Source organism: Pinus tabuliformis, chromosome 9 (assembly GCF_031772625.1).
Source record: "Pinus tabuliformis cultivar Carrire ecotype Pingquan chromosome 9, CPIR1, whole genome shotgun sequence".
Lineage (NCBI taxonomy): Eukaryota > Viridiplantae > Streptophyta > Pinopsida > Pinales > Pinaceae > Pinus > Pinus tabuliformis.
The window spans coordinates 310,574,441-310,596,447 of NC_142307.1; positions in this window are offsets into that span (position 1 = coordinate 310,574,441).

Below are 22,007 nucleotides of genomic sequence, written 5' to 3' on the forward strand. Positions count from 1 at the left end.
ACCAAATTACGAGAGGGCACGCCAGACCAGGTAGCCCATCATGGTCTCATTAAGCTCCTCATGGAGGATGCACTCCACACATACTCCGTCCCTCTCTCGTGGGAAGCCTTCCAAAATCTGACTAAGGATGGCGATATCAAAATGTTGACCGAGGAGCTCACTTCCTCCAGCAGTGAGGAGAAGGAGCCAATACACACAGAGAAGAAAGGGAAAGGCCAAGAAACCGCGGCTAAAGCTCTGAAGAAATAACAAAAGGGGAAACAGAGAAACACCAGGTTGCCGAGACAGAGGATGACAAACCGACCTTGACACCCAGGGATAAAAGGTTACAAAGTAGAGTGGAAAAGACTGAACAAGTCCACGTCAGTAAAGGCACCTCGAAAGCAGCATTAGCAAAGTCAAAAGACAAAGCACCCTCAGCCAAACAGGCTAAAATGGTGCCAACTGTTTCTACAGGAAAGTCAAAAATGGCTTCTACAGGAAGCCAGAAATCAACAACTACAGGGCCTTCTACAGGAAGCCCTGAGAAAGGAAAACCAAAGGAGAAGACAACTGAAGTTCTTGCAAGGGAGGCAGCAGCCGTGCTGGCCACCCTTAGTACACCTCCCAAGCCGTGGGAAAAACGAAAGAGGGAGATCCCTCTGTATTTCAAAGCACGGAGGAGTGTAAGGATCAAGATAGGCAGGCCCCAACCTCCATCCCGCAGCCCAATTACTATAGAGGATACCCCTACCTCGCCAAGGGAGAGGTCCCCCTCAAAAATATCAGTCACTTATGAGCGGGGGAGCCTGAAGACAACTTCTTGGAAGGAGAGAATGGACATGTTGGCTTCGAAAACCCCACTACAGGATGCTGAGGCCGTTCTACAAGAAACATTGGCCCGGCTCAAGGAGACAGAGAAAATGAAGGGAGAGGCACCCACATCACGACTTAGGGAAGTCGAAGTAGAGCCACCGAGGGAGGAAGAGAAACAGAATATTCCGGAACCTAGTCCCCAGCCAAACTTGAGCTCGTATTATAACTTCTTGGAGGCTAGAAAAATTATCCCACAGAAATTTACTGTGCCACTTTTCTTTGCGTAGGAGGAAGAAAGAGTGAGAACTCACACGTGGATGAAAATAGCTAAATCAAAAGGAGTGGCAGATATAGGCCCCTCGGAGGAACAACTCAAGGAGGCATGAAAAGAATTAGCTATGGCCAAACACGTGGCAAACTTCCAGCGGGTGTTCCTACAGGAAGAGAATGAGAAACTTAAACTGCAGCTACAGGAACTGAAGAAAGAAAAGGGCACATCATAAGGGGACACTACAGTAGAACATCAAGGCAAAGAAGGACTGCAAGTTGGTCTTGGGGAGCCAACCCCGCATCTACAGGAAAGGGAACTACAAGCACAAATCGAGATACAAGCTCTCAAACAGCAGTTGCAGCAAAAAGAAGCACAACTGGCCTGCATGGCCAGTTGGGCCATGGATGCTCTACAATGCAGAAAACCAGTCAAATCTTATGGACTGTACCTACGGGACCAGTGGATGTAATTTCAGATCAATCATTGGCACATAGGGGTATCTCCCAAATCTAAGACCCCCAGAAGTTCACAGAGTTATGAAATAGCAGTTCATCAGAGGACAAGGCCAAACTATCGGAGTTCTATCTCCATAATTTGGCCCTTCCTAATGTGACTTCATGGGATCCCAACACAGCTGTAGGAGATATGCAGTTGATGGCATTTGCCTCATGGTTGAACCATGAAGAGAAGAGAGCAGCGGAAGTCAAAGAGGTCATGAATTGAGAGTTACATGAGCCACTGCTGATTAGAGCAGAGCTAGGGGATCCCACTGCATTGATATCGGCCCACCAACACTTAGCCACCAACCCTCAAACGTTATTGACATACATGGATCAGCAGGCCCAGGCTATAGCACATTTTGAGGATATGGAGCGACTATTAGGGGAGAACTGTGTTCATGCTTGCACCCGCCGATGGAACACATTGTCCCACAGCCTTAAAATCAGAGAATATCACACTCCAACTCGAATGAGGGAAGCTCTAGCACGGGTGCCCCTCTACAAGAAGTCCATACAAAACCTCCAAGCCAGCTGGATTGGCCTCAAGCTAAGCCCACCTCTGCTGTTAGGATTGATGGAAGGCAGCACAGAAAAAGAAAAACATAAGCAGTGGGAAGAGGTGGAAAGGAAGGTTGGGTTCCATGCCAGTGAGGAGGAGACTACTTCAGAAGCCTGGGATGTGAGGGTGGCGGTGAAAGCAATGAAGGATGAGGAGCTGGATTAGTTGCTCAGGGATGAGAAATTATTTTAGCTGGGGGTGATGATGAGCCCCAAATTTGGTAACATTTTGGGCTCATTTGGCCTAACTACCTTTGCTCAATCCTTCATTTTTCATAACTTATGCATCATTTTTTAGTATGTTTATGTCATTTGTACGAATAAGGGCAGTCACTATTCCTAGGTGGCTAACACGTGCTCATTTCAGGTTTTTTGACACATGTTTGGAACAAAACCAGGCAGATAAGGGCCAGGAGACAGCCAAGATGGGGTTGAGGATTCGTAGGAGAGTTGTCCACAACATTAAATGGCCTTCCTCGGGATCTTCACCCCCAACTCTGAGCTCCAACAACCACCACAACCGGATCTAGAAGGCAGCCAAACAGATTTTGAGGGAGCAGCTGTTCACTCCTAGTTTGGTCAGCCAAGTCCCACTGATTTAGGAGGCCAGCTTGGGGCCTCGTGATGTATAAATGATAAGGCTTTAGCCTTCAAAAAGGACTTTTGAAACATTGTTGCACATTCTGCACTACGAGCTGCTAGCTTTGTTGTTCTTTTGTAGCCATCATTGGCATACTTTTTGACTTATGATTATTATCTTTTAATGGGAAGCAGTCAGATTTGATCTTCGTTCTGAGTTTTTAAAAAGGAGCCATAGCTCTCGGGGTTGGGCCCAACCTGAGAGCCTAAGGCCTCCTTCTTCTGTAGTGTTATATTTTCTTTCAGCATTACGGTTTTCTTTACATGCATTTGAAACGCAGTTTGTTGAGTTAGATTTCGTGGTATGGTTAGGTAGGTTATTGTTAGAAGATAGAGTTGCTCCATATGTTTAGAACAGAGTAAAGAGATTAGACTTGATAAAAGTTCCAGAAAAGGGCTGACTGTACTCTCATTTTCACCTCTTTCTAGGGGCTGGAATTGCAGACAGTGTTACCCACCAAAAACATTGGTTTACGTACTCATGCAATCTTTGGTGCAATATTTTCGTTTGTAGTAGTTGTCCATGCGCTCAGACCTCTTGGAATGTTTCTTTGCTTCAGTACCATGCATGATTTTCTTTGGAAATAACGTTGTTGTTCATTGGTTTCATTAAACAGTTAGAATAGGTTAGTAATATTTTGGTTATGTGCAGGACGTGGATGATTTGGTTCAGTTCACACTGTGTAGTGCTACTCCCTCACTCTCTCGTCCTTCTAAGCCTTGCCCAGGCCAACTGCTCATCTCCCAATTAGACCCCTTGTCTCTCAACTATTCTACTACCCACGTTATCCTACCTTTTCGGCCTTCCATTTCCTCTGCCCTCTTTAAGACAACCTAGCTTTGCACACCACCTCATCATCTCATCTCTCTATCACTAAGTCATTCCAAACCCTTCTCCTACCTCCCTACCCATCCATGCAGCCTCTTCTACTCACCCATCATCCAAAATCCAATCGTAGAACATCCTGTATGAATTACTGAACATCCTGTAGAAATTCTGAAACATCCTGTAGAACCCCTACAGACATCCTGTAGAAGCTCATAAACTCGGTTTTTGGTAGCCAAACTTTTTGAAACTCTCTGGAAGGGTGTTAGGAACCCCTTGGACCCTCTCTGAACCTTCCCAACCCTTTCCAAGCATTTCTCCTCCTTGATCCACCTCTGTACAGTAGAAGCTAGTTAAAAGCACATGCATGATAATTCTAATAACTGAAACAAAAATACAAAAAATGCTTTCTTCAGATAGAGGTAGTCTAGACACATGCATTTTACCTTCATAGAAGTAATGGCATCTCTTTCAGTAGTTTGCATTCCCATCTTTGCATCAGTAGGACTAGCTGGTAGAATTAGGGTTTGCTAGGATTCGCGTTTCTTGTTGGCTTTCAGTTCCTTTTTGCAAGTAGATTAGCTTCCTTTGAGTTAGCTTTCGTCCATCAGTTAAAAAGCTTCTTCTAAGAGCTCATAGAAGTTGGCTTGAGCCCCTAGTGGACTTGTGCCAGCTGACCAAGTGACAGTTGCGGCAAGAGCTAGTACTTGTGCATACAACACCGTCGCTTCCATGTTTGTTACGAACTACCGGGTTGATAAAACTAAAGAAGGAAGCTCCAGGAGTTGTAGCATTATTGCTACAATACTGGAGCCCACCACCCACGTCAACAAAGGGAGAAATTTTGGCGAAGTCTACTGGGGCTTACCATCTTCTCTGCAAATGACATCATCATCGGGGTGACCTTAATTTCTCCCTAGGATATGGTGAATCTTGGGGATCCATGGCTCAAGTGGACTCGATCACAGGCTATATGACTGATCTACTGGAGAGACATAACCTGATTGATGTACCTATGACCAAACCTCTCCCCACTTGGAGGAACAGAAGAATTGGTGAGGCCGCCCTAGCTCGCAGACTAGACAGATTTATCATGAAAGGGTCCCTTATTCAGCAATTGCATTATTATAAACAATGGGTCGGCACTGGAGGCATTTCAGATCACTACCCAATATACTTGGAAATCCTGGGACCTCACCAAAAGCCAAAAGCTCCATTTAAGTTCAACCACGTTTGGCTGAAAGACCCATCATATATTAATATGGTCAAGGAATTCTGGGTTGCTAATCTGATTGACCGATCAGACTCACTTGCCAAAGGTTTCTGCCACAATCTTTCACAGCTCAAGCACCTCTCTATCAAATGGGCCAAAGAAAAACACCAGAGGGAGAAATCTACTCTCCTGCATATAGAATCAGAACTTAGCTCCTTATTGGATGAGCGAGGCTTAGGGTTTATCACTGCAGAAGATAAATCACACCTGGTGGAGCTAGAAAACCAGAAGGCAAAGATACTAAAAGACAGAGAGGAATCCATTCGACTTTGAAGCAGAGCCATATGGTTAAAAGCAGGAGATGACAACACAAGGTTCTTCCAAAACTATGCAAAAGGCAGAAAGGTCACAAATACTATATGGAACATTCCATTGCCAGAGGGAGGAGTGGCTGATACTTTCAACAAGCTCTCTCACCTAGGATCTACTCATTTCAGGAACCTCTATAAACAACCACCTGGCTCGACTATTGCTGATATTATCAATATTGCTGGACATTTCCCCAGGTTTGTAAATGAGGATGAGGCTGTGACATTAGCTGACCCTGTGACATCAGGGGAACTTGAGGGCACTTTAAAATGGTTCAAAAAGGATAAAAGCCTGGGTCCAGATGGTTGGACCATTGAATTCTACCTTGCCTTCTACGAACTTATCAGTCATGATCTTTTGAGGGTAGTGGAGGAATGCCGAGAATCTGGGACAATGTATAATGCCATCAACTCGACTTTCATCGCCCTTATTCCCAAATCTGATTCCCCTGCCTCATTCGATGATTACCATCCCATTTCGTTGTGCAACTATCTCTATAAGATCATCTCCAAGATCATTGCAAATCGCCTTCGCCCTATCCTGTCCCGTCACATCGCCCCTCAACAATTTGCTTTCTTAGAACATCGCCAGATCCATGAAGCCATCGGCTCGGCCCAGGAAGCCTTCCACACCATTTGGACCAGACACCATAAAGCCATCACCCTGAAGATTGATTTGGCAAAGGCCTTTGACCGTGTTAGCTGGCTCTACCTCAAGATGCTCCTTATCCACCTGGGCTTTCCCAATCCTTTTATCACCTGGATCATGGCCTGTATTTCCACTCCTACCTTTAGTGTTCTGATCAATGGGTCTGCTTCTCATTTTTTCCATTCTGAACGAGGTCTCAGACAGGGTTGTCCCCTGTCTCCTCTTCTCTTTTTGATTGTCATGGATAGTCTTAGCCGTTTGATTGCTTCAGCCAAGAGAGCTAGGGACCTTTGTGGGCTCAAGATATCTGATGACTGTTTCCTCACCCATCTTCTGTTCGTTGACGATGTCCTCATCTTTCTTGATGGCAGTATCAGGGATTCCCACACTTTTTCAAAAATACTCTCCCTTTTCTCATCTACCACTGGGATGCTAGCCAATCATTCAAAATCAACCATCACTTTTACCCAAACCTCCATTCATGAGTCTCATTTTGCACATCAACTATTTCCATACTGCATTAGCCCACTAGACCGTGGCCTTAAATATCTAGGCTTCTGGATTAAGCCTGTATGCCAGAAGATAAATGACTAGACTTGGCTCGTCTCAAAATTAGAAAAGAGGCTAAACATATGGAGTCACCATTTCTTATCCAGAGCAGGTCGACTTGTCTTAGTCAAATCTGTATTGGAGGCTACGCCAGTCTATTGGATGGCACTTGCTTGGATACCGAGAAGCATATTGGCAAGGTTACACCAAATTTGTAACAGATATCTATGGAATGGGAACCAGGACAAGTGGATTTTTGCTTGGGTTGGATGGAAGAAGATAGCGCTGCCCAAAAAATGGGGAGGCTGGGGACTCAAAGATCTGCCCCTCTTTGCACAGGCTCTTGCGGCCAAAATGGGGTGGACACTGCTCACTGGACATAATCTCTGGACCAGCATCACATATCACAAATACATTTGGCCTCTGAACATCATGGAATGGATCCGGCTTCCAAATTGGCCCAAATCTGGAATTTCTTCTGTATGGAAAGCACTCCTAAACTCACTGCCCCTCATCAGGGATAACCTGGTTTGGAAAATTAATGATGGATCTCTGGCCTGCATTGGTGCCAACCCATGGAATGGGAGTGGTGGCAGACATATTTTATCAAGGCAGCTAATACAGTATCTAAATTCTCGTGAGATCAAGGTCCTCGCTGACATTGTGGATCCTCACAACACTTCCATTTTTGCACAACGATGGAAATCCACACATCAGATCAATCTACCACTCTGCTGGCATCATGAATGGAACGATTATATCAATTCTCTTTCAGAATTGCACATTAGGATCAAACAGGGACCGGATGAGCTCATCTGGCATCAATATGATAGCGGTATATACACTCCGAAGGTGGGATACTTAGCGCTGATCTCACATAAAGTACCGGATCTGATTACTTTCTGGTGGAAGGAAATTTGGAATCTTACTGTGCCTCCTCAGACAAAACTCTTTTTCTGGTGCATTCTAAAAGGCATAGTTCCCACAGGTGAAAACCTCATGCACAGAGCTTTCTACGGACCTACCTGGTGCACACTCTGCAAAAATGCAATAGAATCGATCTCACACTTATTCTTGAAATGCACAGCCTTGACGAACCTATGGCAAATCATCTCCTCATCTATACATTACACGGGTTCTTGGGAAGGCGATGATATAAATGGAGTTTGGGAAACATGGTACCACCGGCACAAAGGAACAAAACTTCAGAGTCTTCCTCTAATTATCAGTTGGTATTTATGGTTGTCCCGGAACCGGATCATCTTTGATGACAAACCTGTGAGCTGGCCACATCTATCAGCCCTCATAGTATCGGCTTACAATGAGCTGCCTGAGCCACCCCAGCCTCGCCCCCGAAGACCCCACGACCCTCCACACATTGATAAAAATATCCCTTGGGATTTTTTCGATGGCGCAACCCAGCAGCAGGGTTGCGGGGGTGGTTTCATCCTGTACATCAGCGATCAACATTTCTACAAAGTCTGGATGGGTTTGGGGATTGGCTCAAACAATTTTGCTGAACTCATCACTCTTCGTCATCTCATGCATTTCTCATTGGGACATAACTGCATGAACATTCATATTTTTGGAGATTCGAAGATTATTATAGATTGGTTCAATAATATTACTGTTTTCCACACACATACACTCAGTAATATTTTGGATGAAATAAATATAATGAAGGCTCATTTTAATGACATTACTTGCAATCATATCTACAGGGAACACAACAACAGTGCCGACCAACTATCCAAGGCGGCCACGACACTTCCCCGAGGAGAGTGGTTGATCCAGGAGCAGTGTGGGTCAAATGCATACCAGTACTATCATCGACCTTACATAGACCCACATTACCATAGGGCGGAAAGCCCTTGATCTATATATCTGATATAATTTTTTATATTTTGGAACAGTTTTTATGTATATAGTGAACAGAATACATACTACAAGGCCCTGCGTGGCAATATGTACATATAAATAGAAGAACTTCATCGAACATCCTGCGTGATGTTTTTTGGATAATATGCTGATATTGTTGATCTGATACTGAGCCCTTAGAAGGCTGATAGACAAATTGCATATGCATAAAAGCATCTACAATATGTAATTTTTCAAGTTTAATGAAAGATTATGATTTTTCCAGTGGAAAACAAAACACTAAGTATAATGATTTTATGAGTTGATTTAACTTTTCATATAAGCATTTATACTTAGGGTAAAGATATTTTATGGGTTTTTTATGTAAAAAAATGGGATTTTACATGTAAAAAGGGATTTTTCATGGTGTTTTTACTTTTCCTAGGTAAAAAGGGTTTTTACCATAGGAGAAGGGGTTTTTGTGGGAATGAATGAATATGAATGTATGAAGGGGAAATTAGTAAAGTAAAGGGGTGGAATGAATAGATAAGTTAATTAATTGACTTTGTAAACCTTCATTTGCCTTGTGTAATGGCATCATGAGCATAGAAACATGATAAATATTCATTTTGTCCAATCAACCATTAAACTTCTGCAACCTTTCTCTACTGACACTTTGCTTATCCTATCATTTTTTCTTCACTTAGTGGGTGCATTTAAGCTAGAAAACCCTTATCCTTTCTTATTATTTAACAAAAACAAACTATCTAAATCTACCCTTATAACCTCCAAGGGCTCAGATTAAACTGATGAGCACCTTATTATTCTCTCCCTAACTACTGATTTGCCAATCTTAAACAGTTTGGCCAGATCTTTATTCTCTAACTATAACATCAAATTTAAATCATGAAACAGACAATTAAACAATTTGACTTTCATGGGTTGTCGCATTTAAAACAAGCTGCACACATCCATTATTTTGTAGAAACAGAGTAGTGGCATTTAGACTTGCTCACTTTTAGAGTTGATTTGTTTTCTTTCTACCTAACATTTCCTTTTGCCTTTATTTTTTAGAGAAGCTAACCTAACATTTTCTTTGATATGGACATTATCATCAAAAATATATTTTTTCACTAGCATTTTATTCACTATTTTATGTCCATATCCTTACTTAAATTTTTTTGAAATATTCTATCTAATCAAAACCAAAAAATGCTACAACAGGGTGCATTGTCTTTGGTTGCCTTTTTATGGGATTTACCCCCCTCGCTAGGTTCTTTTGAAACAGGAGTAGGTTCCTATTAAGGTTTCTGAGGAACTGAAGTGAAGGAAGGGGTGGGAACAACATGTTGAACCAGGGTCAAAGAAGTGTAAGGTTTGAGTTGATTAGTGAGAGTTTTTGAGGGAGGATTAATGTATTAGACTAAGATCTCCAAGATAATGTTAGGTAAACTAAATTTAGCCATTATAGGTGTAAAATAAACTCCCCGGGGTGGAAATAAGAAAAGTATCATACCAGAAGGGTAATGACTTGGGAAAATTGCACCGACATGGTTAATACTTGAGGAATTAGTTCCGGGCTGAAAAGGACTAGGAGACATACCAAAGAAGGGAGAGGATTTTGAGGAGTAAAAACTTGAAGGCTAGGTTGAGTTGGTAACAATAGGTTGCGAAGGTGTTGACTATTGTGAAGGCATGCCAAACCACTTGTTAGCAACCCATGATGCTTGAAGCATGAAAAACCTAGATGAGCAAGGCTCAGAAGGATTAGGTGGTGGATAATAATAAGTACCAAGTAAGGTGGAACCTTTGTAGACTCTAGGAGAGACATTGGTGAGAGATGAGACAATCTTATTCCCAATCATTGATGAGATGGTGGACTGAGGTAAATTTTGAGGCTTACGATCACAGTATGTTAGATGATCGATAGTGATTATATTTCCATTATGAGGTAAGAAACTCTTACGGAAAACTGCAGATGTATTAATTGACATAGCATAGGCGTAACTATGACCCAAGAGGATGTTATAATCTAATGGGGAATTAATGACCTTGATGCGAATTGAGATAGTCTTGCTGGTAACAGTGATAGGATAGTTGCAATATAAGCCAAGGGGCTAAGAGGGATGACCATCCCAAGCATGAATAATGATGGTGGAGGGACAGAGTTCAGGTGAACCAAGTTTCTTCCAAACACTAGCAGCCATCACACAAGTGGAGGTGCATTCATCTATGATACACCGCTGAACAATGACATTTCTTATAGAGGCTGGTATTTGAAATGCAACAGATGAAGAAAGGGAGGGATGTTCCGACTTGTCAACTTAAAAGACAATGATATGATCTTTAGAAGGATCCAAAGCACCCAAAGAAGAGAGTAGAGATTTCTGTCAAGATAGCCACGTCTGGAGGACTTCTCGCATTGACATGGAAACAAGAGATTGCGCCAAGTCATCTACTATTATATAGGCATGGGCTGATTTAATAGAAGCAACGTTTTGATGTAATGAAAATTTGGGGATGTTTGGGATAACATCTACCTTAGGAAAAGGGATCTAGTACCATTTGGTGAAGACAAAGGCTTGGTTCAAACTTGGGGTTGGGGCCCAGTCATTGACTTAGAGGGTGGCTTGTCGTATTTGCATGATTGAGTCTGAAGGTTGACTTGTTCGATATTTAATTCATCAGAATTCATCATAAGAAATTGATAACTGTTGTGACCAGATGGTGGAGGTGGGGGAGCTACATGACCTCATGTAGGTTGAACAATGAGATACCCTTAATGAGGAAAAGGATTGGTAATCACAATCAGTTGAGATGAAGTAGGAGGAGGAGGAGGAGTTATGGGCTACGATCCTCTAGAAGTAACTTCTTGAGCTTCCCATGCTTGACACATCTAAGGTAAAACGGGACACTCGTGAGTATAATGGCCATATATTCCGCAACAGGAACAAGTTTTTTTCATATGAAGACCCTTGTTTTTCTTGAGTTGTCTACCCTATTGTTGGTTTGCGGGCTTAGGCTAGTTTCCCTGAGGTGCATTAGGTGGTGGACCCTGTCTATCTTGATTTACTTGAGATTTTTGGTTTTGGTTAACTTTACCCCTGGTCCATTTCTTAGGGTTGGGGGGATTTTTTTCACTCTAGTGAGCATACCCTTGACCTTGTGGAGGAGGTTTCTACTGTGGAAGAGGTGGAGGAGGCATGGGGGGCTAGGGCATTGATGTCGGTGGAGATGTAGAGCTAAGTGATTTATATGGATAATAAGGAGACGGGGAAACATTAGGATAGATAGGTATAGAAACAACTCCCTAATACCTATTAATGTGGATGGGGATATGCATATGACATGCTAGAACATGGATAAGAATTTCCACGTGGAAGATTGGGGGAGGGATAGGTGTTAGAGGAAGTGGAACCGTCTGGTGTTGACCATAACTCATCAGAGGTGGAGCATATGGTTGAAGTTGAGGGTTTGAAATGGATCCAACGATACCATCAATGGCATGAGATCCTCTCGGTGCATTAGTATCACCAAGCCAAGGAAAAATGAGAATGACAACATAAACATAACCTAACTAGGCGTAGATCAGATAAAATTTGAAGGCTAGTTGGAGCACATATTCCTTAGAATGAGGGAAGTGAGAAGTGACATATTTAGCAATGGGGGCCAAAAGTGATATAAGGAGCCAATCCACATTTACACATTATCCAAATTCATGAGCTTTACATATGCTCCTCCTTCTACACCATTCCTGAACATTGTTGGATGGGCAAGTAGTAGAAGTTTGATGGAAAGTAGTCAATAGTTCGATAAGAATGTCATAATGGAGAAGTAACTAGAAATAGGATAGAAATTCTTTGGCTAGAGTCTCGAAAGTGGAATGAGTGGCTCTGGCTTGATCGACATACCATTTAGCAACAGTTCCAGTAAGAATGCCTTGGAAAAAGCAAAGAAGGATGGAGTCTTCAGTGATAGAATTTGATGAACACCATGTTGGAAAATCAGAAAGGCAATAATGATTTTCTTGATATTTATAATTACTTAGGATGTTTCTTATTATAATGATTCTTTATATCTTCATTCTTTAGTTCAAGTAGTTACCAAAAGCAGTAGCACATAAAACAATGGAGACAAGATGTAGGCACATGCCAGGTGTTGGCTTAGTGGGGCCTGACCAAGGTTCAGAGGTGATTTAACCAAGAAAATCCCAGTACTACTAGCCCTTTCGGCAACATTCTGTGGAGTGTGAAATAAGGTCTCACCTAAAGTAGTATGGGAGGGTGCTAGAACTAGGTTTCTGCACCCTAGGGATGTCTGATGGGCTTCTATAGGTCCGCAGTCTGAGCTATTCCTATGCGCACTTGTGATCCCTTCGCGACCTATAGTGTAGCTTCCACGCAGCCCTACTCGGGGTGCGACCCGTATAATACCCAGGATCCTTGTTAATTAACTGATTAATTAACTTGGGTTTGTAAGATTTATGGTTATTACACCATATTCATCAATCATAACAGTGCATGCAATACATAAACAAATACAACCATAAAGAAGATAATGCACAACAAATACACAGGAATATGAATCAACTTCTCTCTTATTACTATTCAGTCTTTCTTACAAACTCGACATCGCCCTACGCACTCAGCTGTAGGGGTCCATGCACTCAGCTGCGGAATCTACTAGGCCTCTGTGCACTCAGCTGCAGAGCCTCTTCCTACTACTACAACCTAAGACACTTAAAACTCTATTCTAAGCTCGAACCATTCCTTCGCTATTCATTTATTCATCATTCCTTAACTATCTTTACAGCTTAGAGCCACACCCTATTTATACAATCCCATGGTCCACAAACCATGGGTAGGCTGAATTTACACTATTTTACAATGCAATGCTTAGGGCGAACAACCCTATGATTCAATTGTCCACTTCGTGCTCCACACCCGCAATTCACAGAGTTTTACAACATATTTGACCAAAACTTGGGCTTTAAGCCCCAAAACTTGTTGTGGGGGGTATTCCATGCCCAACAGGCCCTCAACACAATCATCATGACTCATCCCGAGTCACTCTGCTAGTGCGACGATCTTGGCACGAAGCCCCTCCAACTGGGCCTTCGCTTTTCGGAGGTATGCGATGCACTGTTTTGCTGCTTGCTGGGCCTATTGTATGTGCTCTTTTGTTGCTTCTGCATCATCCATGTCTGACTCATGTCCTTCATTTGGGACCGGTTTCTGGTGCTTGTGTTTATAGTCCTGCGCCCTTGTCCAGCTCCTCGGGTCGCGAAGACTGTGCTTCGGTCGGTTAGTCAAATAGCAGGCCCACCTGTGTAGGGCTTCAGGTGACTTTCGTTTACTTTTCCTGGGAAGTGATCTCCATTAAGTTTGACTAGCTGGACCGCGGCATTGTCTGTGAGCTCTTTTACCACATATGGTCCCATCCAGTGCATTATGAACTTTCCTAGAAATTTTTCAAACTTGCTATCATACAGTAGCACTAAGTCATTTACCTTGAAGGTGCGTAACTTGATATGGTGGTCATGCTAGGCTTTTTCACGTTGCTTGTTTACCTGCTAGTGAAATCCAACCATAAATCATTCTTGCTCGAGCTCCTCTAATTGCGGGAGCCTTTCTTCCAGAGCTTCGCAGTCCATCATGCCTGTGAGTGCTGCTATTTGCAAACTACGGATGATACATTCCATTGGCATGACTTCTTCCATAACATAGACCAACCGAAATGGTGTCTATCTCATCAATTTCTTGCATGTTGTCCTATACGCTCATAACACAACGGGTACGCGTAGGTCCTAGTCGTCCCGCTGCGCGTTACATACTTTGGTTAGCGCAGTCTCCAGTATTTTATTGAATGCTTCTACTGTTCCATTGGCTTGTGGCTGGTACAGTGTACTTTTCTGGTGATAAACCTGGAATTCTTCTGTGAGCGCGCTGAAGTTTCATTCAAAAAATGTGTGCCATGGTCGCTCATTAAGATTTTTGGATAGCCAAATCGTGTCAACACGTTTTTGAACAAAAGCTTTGCAGTCGTTGTGACTGTGCAATCCTTGACTGGTTGTTATTCTGCCCATCGTGTCAGGTACTCCGTCACGGTGATGATGTAGCACGCACCCATATTTCCCTGAGGTTTGATTGGGCCCACAAAGTTGATTTCCCATTTCTCAAATGGATGCAGTGTTATTTGGGGATTTAGTGGCATCTCGTCCCTTCATGATGGTTTTCCCATCCTTTGACATATATCACAAGCCTTACAATGCACTTTCAAATCCTGGTGCAAGGTCAGCCACCATAACCTTGCGTGAAGAATATTTTGTGCGGTCGCGCATCCTGCATAGTGTCCTCTTGCAGTGCCACCATGTGCTTCTGCAAGGATCTGACCTTGTTCAAATTCAGGTACATATCTTTGAAATACCTCATCATTTCCCATCTTGTAGAGGTGCCCCGTGATGACAGAAAAGTCCATCGTGCGCACTACAAATTCCTTCTTCTGTTGGATTGAGTACTCCTTTCGGTGCAGTCCCTATTGTTAGAAAATGGATTATGTCTTCAAAGTGTCTGTCCACAATGTGTACTACAAAAAGTTTTGCATCAGGAAGTCCCTACTCCAAATTTTTTGGTTCCTTGCCTGTCTCAATTCGTGACAAGTGGTATGGTCCTATGTTTAAGCCATGGAAAATTTAAGAACCCCCCTAAATTTATACATATAATAAATGGGTGAATCCCAATGATACATTGGAAAAATGGAAGGTGATTTTATCAATAATATAATATGCATATATAAAAATTTTGGCGAATCTCTCACCAAATTATATTATCTTGTAAAATCACGGCGAATCTTTCATTAGATTATAAAATCTTGTAAGATCTTGGCGAATATTTCACTGAATAATAAAGGCTTTGTAAAGGGCTAACAAAGTTCATAATGAGTATTTCTTGTAATGGCTTGAAGCCTTGCTAATCAATCCATCAAGAACCAAAACAAGTATATTCCTTATATGGAATATAAAGATATTTCTCATGGAAAGCCAATTAGGTTTAACGCAGGTGGTAAGGAGAAATCCTACATGTGACAATGTGTTGGACTCATAATGAGTATTTCTTGTAATGACTATGAGCCTTGTTTTCTAAGCAATCCCTCGAGGACTGAAATATGTATATTACTCATATGGAATATAAATATTCTCATGTATTGGAATATAAATATATGAGTGAGGAGTGGGAAATGAGCCACAATAAGTCCTTAGAAAATTGACATGAAGAAGATAAGTGCAAAAAATAAAAAGGTGAAAATGGAAAAATTGAGAAGAAATACAAGGGAAAAATGGTGAAACAACAAATTAATAATCCATGGGAGGAACAATGATTAGAGATAGTGAGGGAAGATGTTCCCTCAGCCTAGGGGTAACAAAGGTAGACATTAGAACTCTCACTTATGCAAGTGTAGATAAACAAACATTAAGCTCTATGCCAGTCATGAGAGGGAGGAAATCTGGGAAAGAAATGTGAGAACGAGAATTTAAATGGAACAAAGCATTGGTATTACAATTCTTGCTCGTTGAGTTTGGGTACTTACTTTGAGCCCTATTGAAAATTAGGAATGATCTATCTATGTATCTTGTTATATAATTAGTTTGTAAAATAGTTTCCAAGTAGCTATGTTAAAGCGTGGATTTTGTGAAATGTTTTTTACCCATCCTACCTATCTTTATATGGAGATGGAAAAATATGAGTATTGGAGATAGAATTATCCCATTTTTTTGTTGTAACAAATTGTACAGGTATAGCCATGTCCATCATGAATTATGCCCCAACTATATCGACAATATTCCCAAACCAAAAACTTTTTAGTACTAAAAAGCATAAAAATCCAACATTACATACTAAAAGAACATATTAATAAAATCTTCATGGTGAAAATCATCATGAAAGATTATAGCGCATAAAGGTTCGCCATAGAAATCAGCCTTAAAACTCCTGCGGCCAAGAAAAACAATGATAATAAGGCCGCGTCTCCCTTGGAATTTTATTTCTCAAGATGAAACCTGAAAACACAAATCCCTAGCCAAAAATAAGTGAGAACCCCTCACATCAATCAAAGAAGAGGTTTCTGCCCTGCAAAAATGCTCAACATTTTAAAGCGATGTCCTTAAAATGTAGAGCCCTACATATATTCGCAAGAGCTAAGAAGGAAGATGAGATTTTACTATTTATGAGCAGGTAAATAGCCTAATCATGATTTTAGTAATGTTTTGTTAAATTTCGAGGGTTTCGGCTTGTAATTCAACTCAAAAAAATTATAATGTAATTAACTTATTTATTCTTTATCTTACAATATTTTTTGAATTGCCAGTTTTTACATCTGTTATAGACATTTTTGTGCCTTACAGCTCTAAGCATGAAATGTCCATAAACCAAGGGCTCCTAAGTCCCTAAAAGTGTTGTTCTAACTCCTAAAGGAACAAGGTCAACAAATTACAGCTTCTCCCAGAAGTTCTCCACCAGAAACTACTCAAAATTGGTCAAAACTGGATCACCGCACTTGCTCCATGGCCAGGGTGCTATGCAACGCACCTTGTACACACGGGAAGTGCATTTCAGTGCACCTAAATACACTGTGAGGGTGCGATGGATGGGAAAAGAGAAGTGGCGGAGACAGTTTGCGAGGTGGATGATCATGGAATCTTCCAGAAACTTCTCATGGGACACTTGCCTCTCAAAATCGCCCAAGGATGAGTAAGAGATCAATGAGATCTCCAAGTGGCATCAAGAACTATTAGAGAGAAGACACTAACCAAAAACCCAGAGCTGACTCAAACCTCTGCAAATATCTATATATAGATCTCTCATCCTAGAGATCCAGGGGTTAGAGGCTGGAATTTTGTACATTGCAGAGAATTGTTGTTGGTTTTGAGATAGAGATCAGTGTATTGGGTGATTTATGCTTTGTTGGAGGTGAAGAGGGGATTCCTTTGCTGGGGGGTTGATGCTGGATCAGGAATCATCGGTTGTAACTCCTCCTGGACCTTCTTGTTATATCAATAAAACTATTTGAGTTTCTCCTACATGCTTGTGTATCAATGATGTTTTGTTATATTTGCATGTTTAGCTTATATTTGATCCTAAGCTATTTATGAATGTAAATCCATGTCTTTGTGTAGTTTTCCTCTTCTGTGATCTTGCAGGAACTTGGTGAAGCTGGGCAAGTAAGGGAGCAGGTAGCTGGAAGCTATCAAAGAGGAGAGAGATTGGATCAAAGGACTAGCACAAGACACAGGTTGGTTCATCCTATTCCTCTTCGTTTATAGTTCATAAAGAAGAATACGAAAGTATTTTTCCTTGTTTGTTTCTAAGGTACTGTCACACCTTAGTGGGATAGGGGCATTCTGAGTAGACACTTTTGCTGTTAACAAAATGGCGACTCCACTGGGAATCGTGTCTAGTTAGTTTGTTTGTGTTTCTCTTGTTGTTTGCTTCATAAACACAGAAGTAGCAATCGAAATGCATTTGCCATTATCAAATGCAAAGTAGACACCTGCTACTTCAATCCATTCACTGGATTTGTTTATGATTTGAACAGCTGATTCACAAATGATCTGATTACCCTTTGTGATATCTCTTAGACCTCCTTTAAATCCACCCTCTGATTGTGCATCACTGATTGCTTTTACTCGGCCAAAAACCATAGATTAAACTACAAACCGTGACCCAGAACCCAGAAGGAATTCTCGTTTCTGCCCCAGCGCAGGCTCTGTGAAGAGATTCTGCATTTCAATGTAGTTCCCGAGAGGGCTACCTATGCTGCAATCCAGTTTCTCTGTGTAACATGTGCGCTGATCAGCCTAGCCCTGTGCAGCTGAGGTTCTTTGCTTCATTTTTTCAGTTTTGTCTCTGATTTTTGCAGCCTGTGATCAGTGTGTGTCTGTTTAAAAACCCCTTTTCTTTTCCTTAATTCCGCCTCCTTTATACAAAAAGATTGTAGATGTTCTTTGTGTGTTTGTTACATCATTTACAGTTTTCCATTGAAAGAGTAGAATAGTCATACTGTCGTCCTTGGATTTAGATCTGTCGTAAGTGTTGATTTTGATCTTAGGAGAAAGTTTATTTGCTGTTGACAGTCGATTATGCTTTTACTTTTGGCTTTGGTTTGAATTTGATACTTTCTAGTGTCGAAACTAGTGTTTATTTCAAAATCATAAAGTGTCGTAATCTTCTCTACCTTTTGATTTCGAAAAGAAGCTTGTTTGTGTTTGTCACTTGAAAGCAAATTCATATTTGTACATCAACTTTCTTTTTAGGCATCAATATTAAGAAAGTGAAAACAAATACATGCATATGTGCATTTGCATATTGATAGTCTATTTGGCTTGATTTAGGAAAAAGTGCATTTACAGTGTGCTCTTTGCTCTTTGAGAAAAGATTGTGTCTTTCTTTTCCCCTTGTAGCTAGGATTTTCACTGCTGAAAAGAGATAAAAGTTTGCTTATCATCATTAGATTGCATTTTAGGAATTACATCTACATCTCGTGGTGATCCCAAAAAGGCAAACTTCTAAGAAAGATCAACTTAAAATAAATTGAATGAATCTAACAACGCTTTGGAACTTAACGCACAACATTTAGAGGTCTAGGCTAGAGATGTATTCCGGCGTCATAAAGCCTCGTAACTATTGTCCTCACTGATGGTTGGGTGATTCCTCCACTTTGAGACGATAAGTTCCAGTACGGACTTGTTCTCCCACGTACCGTCGAGTATATATTGGGAGACCCCTATAGGCTTAAAACCTTTTATCCATAAGAAGCCGTGTCGGCCACCCTACTGATCGCAATGCACCGAACACAGCATTCGGGAAGATAGACTGCCGTACCGTAAAAATTATTCTGCATTTTTGCGATTGGTTTGGTACTCCCTCTACCTAGATCTCCAGAGCAGTCCCTTTCGTTCCTTTTCAGACTCCTTAACGGAAAAGGTCCATCTGAGCACTTGTCACTTCAGGCTCATTAAAAATCGAAGGAGACTAGAGTCATCTTTTGTTTTTTCTCGACTCTTAAAAATTGAAAAAACAAGTTGTGTCAAAGCGTCTAAAATTTATTTTAAACGGAATAATCATCACCTTTCCCTCGTTGTTCTTCGAAGTTAGTCTCCCTTCATCACAAGTTCTTGTAGAATCGCTAGGAAATCTTTTGGATAGACTAGATATGTTTGAACAACCATCAACATCCAGGACTGTGTCATCCGATGCAGCAGTGGAAGAGCCTCCTGATGCTACTCTGACGATGTTCGATGGTATACCAACTATCCTGGCAAGTTATCAACAACAAGCCGGAGTCCAATCGGGGACTGTTTCGACGACATGGTCAGTTCCTATTTCTTCATCCGGATTATCATCTAGTATTTCTTATGTTGAAACTCAACATGTTGATCCAATGTGTCTTCAAAGGACAATCTACCCTTTAAGTACTGGATTTCCACCATATGGAGGGCAGTATGCCTTTTCATTATTCCCTCCTGGAGAACAACCATATGGGAGTTTACAACAAAGTTCAGGTCAAACTGGACTTACATCCAGCGGTTGGGTACCAATACTGCCTCAACAACCAAGGGTTGTATATTCAATGCAACCAGTCCACCCTGTGTCGAATATTACCACTATACCTGCTATGGTGACTGCATCGCAAGTACAAGCGTTACCTGTTGTATGTCAACCCCAAGTTTCTCAGGTTGCAATACAACAGCCTCTTGTCTCAATGACTCAACCACAACCTCAGGTTAGTGCCTCCTTATCTGGAGCGACTCAGGCTCAAACAAGTACTATGACTCCTCATCTTGGTCAATCATCCAGTATTGGACAACAGCAAATGGTCCAACAACCAGGGCTGGTTCAATCTCAACAACCACCATTCCAGCAATCATATCAAGGACCTGAGCAACAAGTCTTTGTAAGTAATGGGCAACCGCATTTCCAAAGCAGTTATCAACAACCATATTATAATGGTTATGCCCATCAACCTTGTCAAAGTTTCCAGCATCAAATACATTATGCTAGTATGCAAAGACCCATTGCTCAGGCGATTCCATCTTATCCTGGGTATGCTTTGTCTAACCTGAATCAACAGTTTCCCTTTGTAGCAACTCTAGAATTACCAGATCTAAACCGGCTGATGAATGATCCAATTGCTTATGCCCCTTGGTGGCCAGTGATTCCGGATAAACTTCCGTCAGATATTCCTAAATTTAATGGAAATCCGGGTGAATATCCGTCGAATCATGTGATGACATTACATCTACGGTGCTCATCAAACACCCTAAATGATGATTCGATTAGGCTTCGCCATTTTCAGAGGACGTTAACTGGTCCGGCAGCAAAATGGTATATCGAATTGCCTAGAGCTTCATTCGACAACTTCAGTACCCTAGCCACAACCTTTTTAACCCATTTTCAGTTACCGATAAGGTACGAAATGGAAACCGAACTTCTTACCAACTTCAAACAAATGACGGCCACTCACATATCTGATCATATACATGAATGGCGACGTCGTCGTAGAATGGTGAAAACGTATGTTCCCGATCAGCTTTTAGCTGAATGGTTTATTAAGTCATTACTACCTTCCATCACGGAAGATGTGGAAAAAGGGGGAGTCGTCACAGAAGAGAAAGTTATCGCTCGTGCGCAATATTTGGACTTGATTTACACTCAGTCCAGCATGCTCTACGATAAAATACCTGATGCCCCTAGACCGGAATTCTCAGTTCCTCCTCCTCCTAAATCAAACAATGACTCTCATGCCGGCGATGGCGTGATTGGCGCAACAGACACGAAATCAACAAAGGCTACATCTAAAAAGGCCCGTAAGATTTCTAGTCAAAATGCAAATGAGGAACTTCTTGCCTCGGAAGTAAATGTCGTGTCGACTGACAAGGGCAAACAACTGAAGCAACCAGGGGGCAAGAAGAAAAAGAAAGGGAGAAAAAGGAAGCAGGATGAGTCATCTCCTGAAAAGCCTTCTACAAACCCTTCTGGGCAAAGGAAATCCCCTGCGGGGTGTCATATATGTGATGAGGATCATCAGACGAGAGATTGTCCACATAAAGATGAAGTTAAGAAACTCTTTAAGAGTTCAAAAACCTCAGCAGTATTGACTGATCCGTTTCCAAGCCCGGGAACCAAACTGGTTGCTAATCAAAATGCTTCCTGATCCCAAGTGCTTATGTTGTCTATCTCAAAGCATCAAAATGATGCTTTGGCAAGGAATAAAGATTACGGGAATCCACAGGTGTCAAATAACAAGGCTAATGAACAACCTAGTAGTTCGACAACAACTTTGACCAAAGTTGTGCCACCCATCATTCCTGAACAAATGATAAAGTCGCCAAAGGGAGTAGTGCACAAATCGACATTTAATCCTTGTGCAAAAATAGCACAGAATTATAATATAATAGAGGACCTGGCCCAATCACCGTTCGCTATGTCGACACTTGAGGTACCGCAAAATTGCCTCTCCCAAGAGCAAGCTTTATTATCAGCAATAGCTGGGATTGACCCAATGGATTCCAATCTTGTGGCCTTTAATCATAAAGGATATGACCCTCAGTTACCAACTCAACTAGCTTTCCTTATTCAAGTGAAAGCCCTCAACAAAACTGTTCATCGAACAATTATTGATGAGGGGGCATCTACATGTATTATGTCGATGAGTTGCTGGAAAACTTTAGGATCTCCAACCTTGTCGCGGTCTGCGACGACGTTAAAAGAATTTGACGGAAGGACA